The sequence below is a fragment of the Saimiri boliviensis genome, chromosome 1 (assembly GCF_048565385.1).
Source record: "Saimiri boliviensis isolate mSaiBol1 chromosome 1, mSaiBol1.pri, whole genome shotgun sequence".
In the NCBI taxonomy this organism is placed as follows: domain Eukaryota; kingdom Metazoa; phylum Chordata; class Mammalia; order Primates; family Cebidae; genus Saimiri; species Saimiri boliviensis.
The window spans coordinates 72,767,945-72,784,762 of record NC_133449.1 but is presented as its reverse complement, the minus strand read 5'-3'; the positions used below and the strand labels follow the sequence as shown (position 1 = coordinate 72,784,762).

Here is a 16,818-nt window from a genome sequence, read left to right as displayed (position 1 = left end):
ATACACAAAGGTAATTTTTCATTGTTTTTACCAATGAAATATTAGTCTCTCCTTCAAATTCTAAGATCAGGCCAGGCACAGTGGCTCATGCCTGTAATCCTGACACTTTGGAAGCCCAAGGCAGGCAGTTCATTTAAGTCAGGAGTTTGAGACCAGCCTGACCAATGTGATAAAACCCCATCTCTACTAAAAATACAAAAATTAGGCTGGGGGAGGTGGCTCACACCTGTAATCCCAGCACTTTGGGAGGCCAAGGTGGGTGGATCACCTGAGGTCAGGAGTTCAAGACCAGCCTGGCCATCATGGTGAAACCCCATCTTTTAAAAAAAATATATATATATATATAAATTAGCTGGGCATGGTGGTGGATGACTGTGATCCCAGCTACTAGGGAGGCTGAGGCAGGAGAATTCCTTGAATCTGGGAGGTGGGGGTTGCAGTGAGCTGAGATTGTGCCACTGTACTCCAGCTCCAACCTGGGCAATAAGAGCAAAACTCTGTTTCCAAAAAAAATATTCCAAGATCAAATAATTATTTCATAGTACTCTTCCAATGAAGGGGCTTTTATAATCCTTCTCTAGCATCCAGCTTAAATTCTCCCCTCAAAATGATCATTTAACTTCTGAAAGCCCATATTTCATTTTAAACTAGAAGTGTGGTAAAAATCACCAGCTGTTTATCCAAGTGCAAAACTTTACTAACATTCTACATTTGTATTAAAGCATATTCCAAAACCATTGAAAACCAGGCTCTCTTTATGTATCTCTAACATTGCCAGGCCTAACTCAAAAACTATCCCCAGAGATTTCATGGACCTACAACAACATATTATTCACCCATGGTCTCCAAAGAAATTCCTTATAAATCTACCCAACTCAGAACACCAGTTTCATGCATTCTTTTAAGCAATTTCAAAAGGACAAAAATCTTAGAATTTACATATTGTTTTTGTAGAAGATATACATGAATTTGTATTTTTTCAGGAGGCGGAGGTTGCAGTGATCTGAGATCGCACCACTGCACCCCAGCCTGGGCAAAAGAGGAGTCTCAAAAAAAAAAAAATGAACAGGGCCACTCGTAGTGAACTTTGGGAGGCTGAGGTGGGTGGATCGCCTGAGGTCAGAAGTTCAAGATCAGCCTGCCAACATGGTGAAACCCCATCTCTACTAAAAATACAAAATTTAGCTGCGCGTGATGGCGGGCACCTGTAATCCCAGCTACGAGAGGCTGTGTAAGGAGAATCACTTGAACCTGGGAGGCAGAGGTTGCAGTAAGCCAAGATCACTGCACTCCAACTTGGGCAACAAGAGCAAAACTCCTTCTAAAAAAAAGTTAGCTCATGATATTTTATTTTTTTGAGACAGAGTCTCAAAGATTTTTGCCTCAAATTTTTTTGAGACAGAGTCCAGCCCAGGCTGGAGTGCAATGGAATGATCTCAGATCACTACAACCTCCGCCTCCCAGATTCAAGCAATTCTCCTGCCTCAGCATCCTAAGTAGCTGGGATTACAGGCATGTGCCACCACACCCAGCTAATTTTTATATTCAGTAAAGACAGGGTTTCACCATGTTGGCCAGGCTCATCTTGAACTCCTGACCTCAAGTGATCCACCCACCTTGGCCTCCCAAAGTCTTGGGATTACAGGCGTGAGCCACCGAGCCTGGCTGCTCATGGTATATTTAAATAATATGAGAGACATTTTATGTTTTCTCAAGTTAAATCTAATTGGACTGAATTTATAAAATAAAGCTGCTTTTGAGGCACAAGTATTTCTATTATCAGTGAATATTCTGTTAAACTGCTTGAATTTTACAATACCATGAGCAGATGTTATATTTTAATGTATAGAGTTCAATCTATGAGAAAACTAAAAAACCGTTAAGTTAAAGAATGGCGGGCTGGGCGCGGTGGCTCAAGCCTGTAATCCCAGCACTTTGGGAGGCCGAGGCGGGTGGATCACGAGGTCGAGAGATCGAGACCAACCTGGTCAACATGGTGAAACCCCATCTCTACTAAAAATACCAAAAATTAGCTGGGCATGGTGGTGCGTGCCTATAATCCCAGCTACTCAGGAGGCTGAGGCAGGAGAATTGCCTGAACCCAGGAGGCGGAGGTTGCGGTGAGCCGAGATCGCGCCATTGCACTCCAGCCTGGGTAACAAGAGCGAAACTCCACCTCAAAAAAAAAAAAAAAAAAAAAAAAAAAAAAAAAAAAGAATGGCGGCCGGGCGCGGTGGCTCAAGCCTGTAATCCCAGCACTTTGGGAGGCCGAGGCGGGTGGATCACAAGGTCGAGAGATCGAGACCAACCTGGACAACATGGTGAAACCCCGTCTCTACTAAAAATACAAAAAATTAGCTGGGCATGGTGGCGCGTGCCTATAATCCCAGCTACTCAGGAGGCTGAGGCAGGAGAATTGCCTGAACCCAGGAGGTGGAGGTTGCGGTGAGCCGAGATCGCGCCATTGCACTCCAGCCTGGGTAACAAGAGCGAAACTCCGTCTCAAAAAAAAAAAAAAAAAGAATGGCATAAAATAAGCCTGGACAGAAAGGAGTAGGCTAAGAGACATTAACAGTAGGCTTTAACAACTGGATGGTGGGCATCGAATACTGCAACAAGAGAAAAATTATTTTTGCTTTCAGTTTTTCCTGTAAGTCAACTTTTGGTCTACTTTAGCAATATGGGAGGTTCCAATAAAAAAAAAAAAAAAAAGCAAATAACGTACAGTAAGGATGAGTTTTATTCTACTCAATTTGCATGAAGTTAAATGATTGATGACAGGGCCAGGCACAGTGGCTTGTGCCTGCTAATCCCAGCACTTTGGGAAGATGAGATTGGAGGAAGATTTGAGTCGAAGACTTTAGACCAGCCTAGGGAACATAGTGAGAAGCCCATTGCTATTAAAAAAAAAAAAAAAAAAATGAAGGAAGACTGGGAGCAATGGCTCACACCTGTAATCCCAGCACTTTGGGAGGCCGAGGTGAGTGGACCATGAGGTCAGGAATTTGAGACCAGCCTGACCAACATGGTGAAACCCCATCTCTAATAAAAATACAGAAATTAGCCTGGCGTTGTGATGTGTGCCTGTAATCCCAGCTACTCAGGGGGCTGAGGCAGGACAATCGCTTGAACCCAGGAGGCGGAGGTTGCAGTGAGCCAAGACTATGCCACTGCACTCCAGCCTAGGTGACAGAGCAAGACTTGGTCTCAAAAAAAAAAAGAAAAGAAAAAAATGATCAATGACAGGATATGTGGGTTTTGCTAACATTAGAATCATCTTTTCCTTAACAGATGGGGAAAAAATGAACTATACATTCAATTACAAATCAGTGAGAGGGCCCACCCCAGAACCCTTGTTTCAACTTTCAGTTTAGAGTTCTATTTCCATCATTTGTTTGCAAGCAAAAATGGCATTGGTACATATATATACATTTATGATCTGAATATAATCTTGATGTTCACTGATGTACACATCTATGCCATTTTTGTATGCAAACACTAACATTTTCTATACCTTTAAAAAAAAAGCCTGGTACAGTGCCGCACACCTGTTGTCCCAGCTACTTAGGAGGCTGAGGTAGAAGAGTAACTTGAGCCCAGGAGTTCGAGGTTGCAGTGAGTTAGGATCAAACCACTGCACTTACTCTAGCCTAGGTTACAGAGTGAGACCCCATCTCTAAATAAATAAAATAAAAAATATAAAAATTAAAAATCACTATTGTGTAAGCATGGAACAATATTCTTTAAATAAAAAGTTAGAAAAATAGATTTTAGGTTCAAAATTCTATTTAGGTAAAATGCTTTTCTTGCCTCAAGTACGAAGTAGTGGATGAATCAGCTTCTTTCTGAATCTAAAATGCTACTGGGAATTCTAAAACCTCCAAAATAACACTGTTATGTGAAAGGATTACAGAATTTTAAGTATAATCTTTTTTGTTTTTTAAAAAATCTCTAGAGGTGCTGGGCATGGCTAGCTCATCTCAGCACTTTCAGAGGCTGGAGCAGGAAGATCACGTGAGGCCAGGGGACCCATCTGGGCAACACAGCAAGACTCTGTCTCTTAAAAAAAATTTAAAAATTGGCTGAGTGTTGTGGCTCACGACTGTAGTCCAAGCACTTTGGAGGCCAAGGCGGGCAGATCACCTGAGGTCAGGAGTTCAAGACCAGCCTGACCAACATGGTGAAACTCCATCTTTTTTAATGTAAAAATTGTTTTAAAGTTAAAAAAAAAAAAAAAAGTAAAAAGTTTTTGCACACACATAAGATTTGAAAGAAAATTAGTATTTCTAAATTGTAGGATTATAATGGATAGTTTCTTTTTTATACCTTTTAACAGCCTGCAGTAAGTCTGTATAACTTTTATAACCAGGAAAAAAAAATGTTATTTGAAAGGAGGAGAAAAGGGTTTTCTTCAGTGAGTTAACACCTTTGCAAACGCGTTCGGCATATCTTTCAGTACAGCACACCTATCATAACACAAATTACTTCTATGTAGGTAGAGCAGGTCAAGGTTGTGTTTTTTTTGTTTTTGTTTTTTTTTTTTTTTTTTGACGGAGTTTCGCTCTTGTTACCCAGGCTGGAGTGCAATGGCGTGATCTCGGCTCATCGCAACCTCTGCCTCCCGGGTTCAGGCAATTCTCCTGCCTCAGCCTCCTGAGTAGCTGGATTACAGGCACGAACCACCATGCCCAGCTGATTTTTTGTATTTTTAGTAGAGACGGGGTTTCACCATGTTGACCAGGATGGTCTCGATCTCTTGACCTCGTGATCCACCCGCCTCGGCCTCCCAAAGTGCTGGGATTACAGGCGTGAGCCACCGCGCCCGGCCAAGGTTGTTAACAGACAGCAATGGGATGCTCCCATACAGCCACAAGTATATAAAGTTAACTTTTTGGGTTAAATGAGAACATATTTTTCTTCTTTCATGAAATAACATCTAGATTTCCAGAAAAGGTTCACATATCAATGAATACTAAAACTGATTGGCATTAGTCCAACTTTCAACATTCCACCCTTTGGAAACATATGCCAAGGAAGAAAAAAAGTCTAACAGCAGAGAACTATAGTGTGTAATTGTATTTGTACAAACAAATACAAATACAAATTTATACAAACAGAAACATAAGTTTTATAATATCAGCTGTAAGTACCTAAGAAAAGGCCTATTTCATTCTCTTTCATCTAGAAGGGATTCATTTTCAGACAGGAATTCCTATGATTTGAATGTATCCTCCAAACTTCATGTGTTGGACACTTAATCCCAACGCAACAGTGTATGAATGCAGAGCCTAATGAGTGGTGATTAGGTCATGAGGGCAATGGATTAATGGGTTCTCTCAAAAGTGGGTTAGCTATCTATGGAGTCACTTTGTTATAAAAGCGAGTTCCAGCCCCTTCTTGCTATCTGTCTTGACATACCCACTTGCCTTTCCACCTCCCACCATATGAAAATACAGCACAAAGGCCAAAACCATGCTCTTGAACTTCCCAGCTTCCAGAATCATAAACCAAATAAACGTCTACTCTTTATAAATTACCCAGTCTGTGCTATTCTCTTATAGCAGCAGAAAACTGACTAAGACAGTAATGTTATTTTATCTTCTTCTAAATATCTTATTTGAAAATAGCAAAAAACTAAGCGCAGATATCAAATTTAAAACAAAATCCTGGGCCGAGCGTGGTAGCTCACACCTGTAATCCCAGCCCTTTGGGAGGCCAAGGTAGGCAGATCATCTGAGGTCAGGAGTTTGAAGCCAGCCTGGCCAGCATGGTGAAACTCTATCTCTACTAAAAATTCAAAAAAAAATTAGCCAGGCATGGTGGCAGGTGCCTGTAATCTCAGCTAAACTGGAGGATGAGGCAGGGAATCGCTTGAACCCAGGAGGCAAAGGTTGCAGTGAGCTGAGATTGCGCCACTGCACTCCAGTCTGGGCGACAGAGTGAGACTCCGTCTCAAAACAAACAAACAAAAAAAATCCTGATACACCGGCCAAATAAAGTTTAGGGAAAAATTATCAAGACTAAGACTATTAAACTACATACTATTTTAATAAAATTGGGGTATGAAACAATTAATAAAAAACTTCAACTGCAATGATCATTTTTGACATAATCTTCTTCACTCACTTTAAGTACACTCTACAGAAAATAATTCAAAACTGGCCTCTTTGCTGGAGACAAGAGGTAAGAACTTTTAGTTAGTTCATATGCATCTATACTGTGAATTTTACAGTGAGCACATATTACTTTTAAAATTTTTTAAAAAATTAAATAAACCTTCAGCTGTGGGCTAAGAAGCCTGTCGGTCAAATAAATAGTCAAAATGACTAACTGCCAGGAATCTGAGAGGGCAACAGTCTTTTCCAAATTTAAAGAAATACTCCAGCAATTAAAAAACAAATACTGTTTCCACTCAGATGAAGCATCTTAAAGAAATTGTTCCCATAAGCAACCACTAAAATTACATGTTTTTCTTTGATATTTAGAGACAATAGATTTGGCAGAGTGTGCTGGCTCACACCTATAATCCCAGCACTTTGGGAGGTGGAGGCAGGTAGATCACAAGGTCAGGAGTTCAAGACCAGCCTGGCCAAGATGGTGAAACCCTGTCTCTATTAAAAATGCAAAACTTCCAGCCCGACCAACATAGTGAAACCCCGTCTCTACTAAAAACACAAAAAATTAGCTGGGAATGGTGATGGGCGCCTGTAATCTCAGATGCTCCAGAGGCTGAAGCAAGACAATCACTTGCATTCGGGAGGCAGAGGTTGCAGCGAGCCAAGATGGAGCCACTGCACTTCAGCCTGGGCGATAGTGCGAGATTCTGTCTCAAAAAAAAAAAAAAAAAAAATTAGCTAGGCGTGGTGGCAGGCACCTGTAATCCCAGATACTCGGGAGGCTGACACAAAGAACTGCTTGAACCTGGGAGACAAGGTTGCAGTGAGTCGAGATAGCCCCATTGCTTCAGCCTTGGCGACAGAATTAGACTCTATCTCAAAATTTAAAAAAAACGAGAGACAATAGATTAATTTTCCAGGTTCCAATTTAGATAGTGTCCTAAAAATTCAAAGCTGGCCAGGTGCAGTGGCTCACTCCTGTAATCCCAACACTTTGGGAAGCTGAGGTGCATGGATCACTTGAGGCCAGGAGTTTGAGACCAGCCTATCTCTACTAAAAACACAAAAATCAGCCAGACACGGTGGCAGGCACCTGTAGTCCCTCATACTAAGGAGGCTGAGGCAGGGAGAATTGCTTGAACCTGGGAGGTGGAAGTTGCAGTGAGCTGAGATTGTGCCACTGCACGCCGGCCTGGGCAACAGAGCAAGATCATATCTCGAAAAAAGAGAGAAAAGGAAAAAAAAAAGAAGGAAGGTTCAATTAGCACCCACTACCACCCAATTAGGCTTCTTATCAGGATTATAAATCATATGTCTAAAACATCTAGCATATATTATCTGGCACATACAGAAGCACAGTAAGCGGCCATTGTTATTTTTCCTTCCTCCTACCAAAACCATGAAGTAACAGTACAAATTTCAGAGGTATAGACAAAAACTCTGAAGCTATTTATCCAAAGCTTCTGTTCAATTGGTGACAATCACAGGAGTTAACATATATAATCTAAAGCGAAAGTTTAAAAATTGCCAACTAATAGTTATAAGTACTATGATTATACAAGTCACAATTCCCAAAGCCTAGAATGCATAAAACAGTAACTTGTTCTGCAGCAAGTGTGCCCTCTACAGCAAAAGGCAGCTCTCTGCTTCATTTGCTTTTCATAGAAACATATCCATGACTTCTAAGGCTCCAAGTTTAAATATATGATAACGAAACAAAAAAACAAGAATGGATAAAATTAGTTTCAACCCAAGATGTAAAGGTAACGTTAATATCATTTATAAATAACAACACACCTCACAAACCCTTCTTAACCACGCCCCAGACCCGCGCACCACCACCACCACCACGACCAAGATAAGGTCTTGCTGTTACCCAGGCTGAAGTATAATGAAGCAATCACAGCTCACGACAGCCTCCAACTCCCAGACTCAAACCCCACGGTCAGGCATGGTGGCTCACACCTATAATCCAAGCACTTTGGAGGCCAAGGCAGGCGGATCACCTGAGGTCAGGAGTTCAAGACCAGCCTGACCAACACGGTGAAACCCCATCTTTTTTTAAAAAAATTAAAAAAAAAAACCTCTTGCCTCAGCCTTTCAAGTGGCTGGGAGCACAAGCACACCAACCACACCTGGCTATTTTCTATTTTTAGTTTTTGTAGAGACAAGGTCTTCATATGCTGCCCAGGTCTCAAACTCCTGGCCTCAAGCAATCCTCCCACCTCAGACTCTCAAGTGGCTGGGACTACGGATGCACAACACCATGCCTAGCTTATTTTTAAATTTTTTGTAGAGGGGATCTGTCAGGCCTCTAATCATGAATTCTTAAAGTAACTGACCACAAAATGTTAGTGTCTAATTACTTGACTAAAATTTTCTTTTTGGTTTTCCTTTTTTCGGAGATAGGATCTTACTCTGTCACCTAGGCTGGAGTGCAGTGGCCCAATTTCAGCTCACTACAACCTGCAACCTCTACCTCCCAGGCTCAAGTGATCCTCCCACTTCAGCCTCCCAAGTAGCCGGGATCACAGGCATGTGCCACTGTTTTTTTTTGTTTTTTTTTTTTTTTTTTTTGGTAGAGATGGGATTTCACCATGTTGCCCAGGCTGGTATTGAACTCCTGAGCTCAAGCGATCCACTCACCTCAGCCTCCGAAAGTGCTGGGATTACAGGGGTTAAGTCACCACAACCAGCATAAAATGATAAATTCTTAGAAACACCCTATTTGTACTGTGATATCCAAGCCTTTGAGTTAAAATTCCAACTCAGCTGCTTGCTTTGAATGCCCTGGGCAAGCCATTTAACTCTTCTTTGCCTCAGTTTCCTTGTTTGTAAACGTAGGACATTTTCTTCATAGGATTTTTGTGTCATTAAAGGAAATAGTGTACACACATAAACTTTCCGGCCTGTGGGAATTCAGTGCTGATTGCTGACCCCACTTAGACAAGCATCAAGGGTTCTGGAGTCCTTCTGGGAGCTCTGTTCCTCTCCAGTTGAATCTACATAAATAATACTTTCTGTTAACAGAAATCATAGGCACCTTTCCCAAATCTTTTGCGCTATTTTGCCATCCTATTCCTTAAACATCACAATATTTAAGTTGTATTAACTGTTAAATTGATTATGCTTGTTTAAACATGTCTCTGAAACAAAGTCCATGTTTTATAATGTAAAATAAACAACAAAAATTTTAAAAAACAGAAAACAAAACTCTTCAGTATACTCTGATCATAGAAAAAGGGCTATTTTCCTTTTTTTTTTTTTTACAGGTTTACTCTGTCGCCCAGGCTGGAGTGCAGTCACACAATCTCAGCTCACTGCAACGTCCGCATTCTGGGTTCAAATTTGCCTTGGCCTCCTGAGTAAGTGGGATTACAGGCATTCACCACCACACCCAGCTAATTTTTTATTTTTAGTAGAGACAGGGTTTTGCCATGTTGGCCAGGCTGGTCTCAAACTCCTGACCTCAGGTCATCCACCTGCCTCAGCCTCCCAAAGTACTGGGATTACAGGAGTGAGCCACCACACCTGGCCAAAAGGGCTATTTTCTTTTTTTTTTCTTTTTTTTTTTTTTTGAGATGGAGTTTTCGCTCTTGTTATCCAGGCTGGAGTGCAATGGCGTGATCTCGGCTCACCGCAACCTCCACCTCCTGGGTTCAGGCAATTCTCCTGCCTCAGCCTCCTGAGTAGCTGGGATTACAGGCACGCACCACCATGCCCAGCTAATTTTTGTATTTTTAGTAGAGACAGGGTTTCACCATGTTGACCAGGATGGTCTGGATCTCTTGACCTCATGATCCACCCGCCTTGGCCTCCCAAAGTGCTGGGATTACAGGCTTGAGCCACCGTGCCCGGCCAGGGCTATTTTCTTTACCAAGCTTTTCTCCAAGGTAAAATTCTCCATGTGTATACGTGTACGTGTGTGTGTGTGTGTGTGTGTGTGTGTGTGTGTGTGTGTTGTGTTTGTACACACACACACAACCACAAGAAGATTTGGGTTTGTTTCTTAATAAAAAGTTTTTAGGGTAAAAAAGGCCGGGTACAGTGGCTCATGCCTGTAATCCCAGCACGTTGGGAGGTTGAGGATGGAGGATCGCTTGAGCTCAGGAGTTCAAAACCCGCCTGAGCAACATGCAACACCCAGTCTCTACAAAAAAAAAAAAAAAAGAAAGAAAAAAATTACAAAAACTACCAGGCATACCTGTGCACCTGTAGCCCTGATTATTCCAGAGGCTGAGGTGGGAGGATCACCAGAGCCCAGGAGGTCAAGGCTACATACAGTGAGCCATGATCGCACCACTGCACTCCAGCCTAGGTGACAGGGTGAGACTCTGTCTCAAAAACAAAAGTCCCCTGGCTGCAGTGGCTCACGCCTGTAATCCCACCATTTTGGGAGGTGGAGGCGGGCAGATCACGACATCAGGAGTTTGAGATTAGCCTGACCAACATGGTGAAACCCTGTCTCTACTAAAAATATAAAAATTAGCCAGACGTGGTGGCCTGTGCCTATAATCCCAGCTACTCGGAAGGCTGAGGCAGGAGAATCACTTGAACCTGGGAGGCGGAGGTTACAATGAGCCAAGATCAAACCACAGCACTCCAGCCTGGGCAACAGAGCAAGACTCGATCTCAAAATAAATAAATAAATTAAATTAAATTAAAAATAAAAAGTTATTGAGGCCTAGCGTGGTGGTTCATGCCTGTAATTCCAGCACTCTGGGAGGCCAAGGCAGGCAGATCACCTGAGGTCAGGAGTTCAAGACCAGCCTGATCAACATGGTGAAACCGTGTCCCTGTCTCTACTAAAAATACACAAAAGTAGCCAGATGTGGTGGTGGGCGCCTGTAATCCCAGCTACTCAGGAAGCTGAGGCAGAGGTTGCAATGAGCAGTGATCGCTCCACTGCACTCCAGCCTGAGTGACAGAACTAGACTCTCTCTCAAAAACAAAAACAAACCTATCAGAATGAATCAAATCATATATAAGCTAGCACCTAGAACATGACCAGATACAAAGTGTAATTCACTGCTTAAATTAGAACACTTTTGTTAGTAGAGAATAAGCTCAGCCTGGCACAATGTAATCCCAGCACTCTGGGAAGCTAAGACAAGAAAAGAGGACTGCTTGGGCCAATGAGTCAGAGACAAGCCTGGGTAACATGGGGAGATCCTGTGTCAACAAAAGAAAAAAAATTGGCCGGGCGCGGTGGCTCAAGCCTGTAATCCCAGCACTTTGGGAGGCCGAGGTGGGTGGATCACGAGGTCAAGAGATCGAGACCATCCTGGTCAGCATGGTGAAACCCCGTCTCTACTAAAAATACAAAAACTTAGCTGGGCATGGTGGTGCATGCCTGTAATCCCAAGCTACTCAGGAGGCTGAGGCAGGAGAATTGGCTGAACCCCGGAGGCGGAGGTTGCGCTGAGCCGAGATCACGCCATTGCACTCCAGCCTGGGTAACAAAAGCGAAACTCCGTCTCAAAAAAAAAAGAAAAAAAGAAAAAAAGAAAAAAAAATTAATACAAATAGGCTGTTCCAAAGGTAGTGGATTATCTCAACTGATTGTTCACAGTCAGTTACAGGTTGAACTCCCTGTTCTACTCTTTCCCCACTTCTGACTAGTGCACTTGACTAGTCCAAAAAATAAAAATAAAGAGAGTAGGTTAGCTCAGCTCAAAAAAGCCTGGTGAAATGCCTAATTTGGAGTTCAGATTTCACTAACTTTAGTTACTAACTTTAGTAAGTAATGAATCCAACTGCTCTTCGTCAGGATAGATGTAAACCATCAATCTACACAAAAGCACTACATAATTATCCACATATTTTACCAAATTGTTTCAAATAGCCTTTTACAAATTTAGCAGCAGCTGGGAGCAGTGGCTCACACCTGTAACCCTAGCACTTTGGGAGGCCTGGGCAAATCACCTGAGGTCAGTTCGAGACCAGCCTGGCCAATAAGGTGAAACCTGTCTCTACCAAAAATACAAAAATTAGCCAGTGTGGTGGCACATGCCTATAATCCCAGCTACTTGGGAGGCTCAGGCCAGAGAATCGCTTCAACTGGAGAGGCAGAGGTTTCAGTGAGCTGAGATCGTGCCACTGCACTCCAGCCTGGGTGACAGGATGGGACTCCATCTCAGAAAAAAAAGGCGGGGGGCTAAATGTAACTGTCCTAGTTACTAGAAAATGTCTATAAGCAGAGGAAAAAGGGTAAAGAATAATTCGACTTAAGTACTACTGTTATACAAAGGAAATACATTCAGAGAAATTAAATCCATCACTGTTCTTGGAAAACATGAATTACAGAATTCACTGAGTTTCACTGTTGAAGATCACTAGTTTGAGGTGCAGGACTGTATAAAATGTCCTATGTAAAGACAATACATGGTGCTGAAAAGCTAAGGACAAAAAAAAAAAAAAAAAGAGCATAGATGGCTGAATGTGGTGGCTCACACCTATAATCCCAACACTTTTTGAGAGGCTCAGGTGGGAGGATCACTTGAGCCCAGAAGTTCGAGACCAGCATAGGCAATGTAGTAACATCTCATCTCATAAAAAAAATAAAAATAAAAAGGCTGGGCATGATGGCTCACACCTGTAATCCCAGCACTTTGGGAGGCCAAGGCAGGTGGATTATCCGAGGTCAGGAGATTGAGACCAGCCTGGCCAACATGGTGAAACCCCACCTCTACTAAAAACAAAAATTAGCCGGGCATGGTGGCAAGCACCTATAATCCCAGCTACCTGGGAGGCTGAGGAGAATTGCTTGAACCCAAGAGGCAGAGGCAGAGATTGCAGTGAGCCAAGATTACACCTCTGCACTCCAGTCTGGGCGACAAGAGCGAAACTCTGCCTCAAACAAAAAAAACTTTAGCCAGATATGGTCCCAGCTACTCAGGAGGCTGAGGCAGGAGGATCACTAGAGCGCAGGAGGTCAAGACTACAATGAACTATGACTGTGCCACTGCACTCCAGCTCAGGTGACAGAGCTAGACCCTGTCTCCAAAAAAAAAAAAAAAAAAAAAGACCATAGCCTCATGCCAGCACCAAGAGTAAACGCTAGTTAAACAGTACTTAGTATTATTAAAAAATGAAAAATGATGTTTCCGAAGAATGGTACCGCTTGTGAATAAAGGCATGCATATGTAACACTACTTTTCCTAATCAGAAAATCTATAAGCGTAGAACACAGTGAACTTAACTGAAACTTATCACAACCTTGGATTTAATAAAGCAGTGTAGGGTTTTCTGGCCAACTGGGCCAACCTGTCACAGAAGTACCAAGGAAAACTATTTCCTACTTTTTCTGTACCCTATTTCTCACATGTTTCAGTCAGCCAACAAACTAACACTTAGTTCCCTGGCTCCTCAGAACCATTTTCCCCCCTGAATCTCATTCTACCATTACCTATTTATAATCTGCAACACTGCCAGGGTGGTTCCAAAGGCCAAGACCTAAATTTCCTTCCCTAAATTACATTCCAGATGTCAAAGCAGTAATCTCAGCCCCACCTTCTTTAGGAAAACAAAGTTATAGTCTAATTGCTCCCCTCTCCCTCTAAAAGGGGGAGGAGGGGGCGTCTGGGCATCTTGCCTAATTCTCAAAGGAAAACTCCAAAATATAGCTCCAACAAAGTGGTAAAAAGCTGATAAGCAGCCAAATGTAGTGGCTCAGGCCTGTAAGCCTAGCACTTTGGGAGACAAGGCAGGTGGATCACCTGAGGTCAGGAGTTGGAGACCAGCCTGGCCAACATGGTGAAACCCTGTCTCTACTACTACAAAAATTAGCCAGCCGTGGTGGTGGGTGCCTGTGGTTCCTGCTACTCAGGAGGCTGAAGCAGGAGAATGCTTGAACCCGGGAGGCAGGGGCTGCATAGAGCCAAGATCGCGCCACTGCACTCTAGCCCGGGTGACAGCGAGACTCCATCTCAAAAAAAAAAAAAAAAAAAAACTGGTAAGCTACACATTTAAAATATCTCATACACTGGCACACTACACCCATTTTCTGTTTTCCTTCATCATAAGATACTCAGCCAAGCGTAGGGCTCCATGCCTATAATCCCAGCACTTTGGGATGCTAAGGCAGGCGGATCCCTTGAGACCAGGAATTCGAGACCAGCCTGGGGCATCATACTGAAATCCCGTTCTTAGGAAGAAAAGCAAAAAAAAACTGGCCAGGTGTGGTGGTGTGCACCTGTAGTCTCAACTACTCAGGAGGCTGAGGTGGGAGGATCACCGGAACACAGCTAGGAGTTGGAGGTTGTAGTAAGCTCTGATTACATCACTGCACTACAGCCTGGGTGACAGAGTAAGACCCTGTATCTCAAAAAACAGACACTCAAAGGTGATTGGCAAATGTTTTGAATCTCAAAACCTTAAACAGCATTTTATTTTACCCTAAATAAGTTCATATATTAAGGAAGTATATACCTTTCATACATACACACAAAAAAGCTATTCTTTACTATCCAAAATAAAACTTAACTATTACAACTACAAAAAGTGAAACCATCATAGGTACAGTCAAAACTACCCAGGAAAGAAAAAACATACATAGATAACAACACAAAACTAACAGATTGCTATGGAATGTGAATATAGAAGGATGTTATTACCACATAGGTAAGTTATTAAGACTGCTTCCAGAATTAAAAAGACCAAGATATCTGAGAAATAAAATTACTCAGAAAGCAAAATTCTCTTTAAAAGCCAAGTAGAGGCCAGAGCAGTGGTTTACACCTGTAATCCCAGCACTTTGGGAGGTCAAGCCAGGTGGATCACTTGAGGTCAGGAGTTGGAGACCAGCCTATCCAACATAGTGAAATCCCATCTCTACTAAAAATACAAAAATTAGCCGGGCGTGGTGTCGTGCGCCTGTAGTCCCAGCTACTCCGGAGGCTGAGGCAGGAGAATCACTTGAAACTGGAAGGTGGAGGTTGCAGTGAGGCAAGATCACTCCATTGCACTCCAGCCTGGCCGACAGAGCAAGACTCCGTCTCCAGCAAACAAACAAAAAAGCCAAGTAGAGAACTGGCAAGGGAATATTTGATTTTGAAGCACTTTCATCTTTAAGACAACATTAAAAAAAAAAAAAACTAAAAGATTTGATGGTTAAAAAAAATCCAACATCCTTCATTTCAACTTAATTTGATGAAACAGGGAAATTTTTATCTTTTTTTGAGACTGAGTCTCACTGTTGCCCAGGCTGGAGTACACTGGTGTACAACTCCTGACCTCAAGTGATTCGCCCACCTTAGCCTCCCAAAGTGCTGGGATTATAGGTGTGAGCCACCTCGTCCAGACGAAACAGGGAAATTTTTCAACACAAAATTTCAGGCTGGGCATGGTAGCCCACCCAGTGCTTTGGAAGAATCGCTTGAGGCCAGGAGTTTGAGACTAGCCTGGACAACACAAAGGCTCAGTTGCTACAAAAAAATTTTTACCATGAAATTTCAGTTATCTTTTCTTTGAGTGGGAGTCTAGCTGTCGCCCAGGCTGGAGTGCAGTGGTGCAATCTCAACTCATTGCAACCACCGCCTCCAGGGTTCAAGGGATTCTCCCGCCTCAGCTTCCCAAGCAGCTGAGACAACATGCAGGTGCTACCACACCTAGCTAACTTTTGTATGTTTAGTAGAGATGGGGTTTTGCCACATTGGCCAGGCTAGTCTCAAACTCCTGACTTCAGGTGATCCACCTGCCTGAGCCTCCCAAAGTGCTGGGATTACAGGCATGAGTCACTGAGCTGGGCCTCTTTAAATGATCCTACAAGATCATCATCTCATTCACTTAAAAATGTCAATATATATTTTGTAAAAGTTCTATACAACTACTGAAAACTTTGATTACCAGAAGAATTACCAGATGTTGATATTCTATGGACATTAAAAAATCATATTCTGCCGGGCGTGGTGGCTCAAGCCTGTAATCCCAGCACTTTGGGAGGCTGAGGCGGGTGGATCATGAGGTCAAGAGATCGAGACCATCCTGGTCAACATGGTGAAACTCCGTCTCTACTAAAAATACAAAAAATTAGCTGGGCATGGTGGCGCATGCCTGTAATCCCAGCTACTCAGGAGGCTGAGGCAGGAGAATTGCCTGAACCCAGGAGGCGAAGGTTGTGGTGAGCCGAGATCGTGCCATTGCACTCCAGCCTGGGTAACAAGAGCGAAACTCCGTCTCCAAAAAAAAAAAAAAAAAAAAAAATTATTTGAAACAGGCTGGACATGGTGGCTCACACCTATAATCCCAGCACTTTGGTTGGCCAAGGCAGGCAGATCTCCTGAGGTCAGGAGTTTGGGACTAGCCTGGCCAACATGGAGAAACCCTGTCTAAACATGGAGAAACCCCTGGCCAATATGGAGAAACTACTAAAAATACAAAAATTAGTGGGGCGTAGTGGTGGGTGTCTTTAATCTCAGCTACTTGGGAGGCTGAGGCAGAAGAATCACTTGAACCCGGGAGGCGGAGGTTGCAGTGAACCGAGATCATGCCATTGCACTCCAGCCTGGGCAACAAGTGAAACTCCATTTCAAAAAAAAAAAAATTATTTGAAACACAATGCAGGCAAAAAATGAGACTACCATAAAAAGAAAGCAAAGTCTGAAGAACTGATAAAATTTTCAGACTCTGGAGCCATGATAGATTTAACGGGGTAGAGGCTGAAAACAAGGTAATTTTTCTGCATCAAAGAATTATGGTTGGA

General features: G+C 42.8%; 1 protein-coding gene across 1 annotated transcript in view; it reads right to left on the bottom strand.

Annotated features, from left to right (window-relative positions):
- RAB1A (RAB1A, member RAS oncogene family) overlaps positions 1 to 16,818 on the bottom strand; it is a 38,180-nt gene that overhangs the window by 16,322 nt on the left and 5,040 nt on the right. The gene's annotated exons all lie outside the window — the stretch shown is intronic.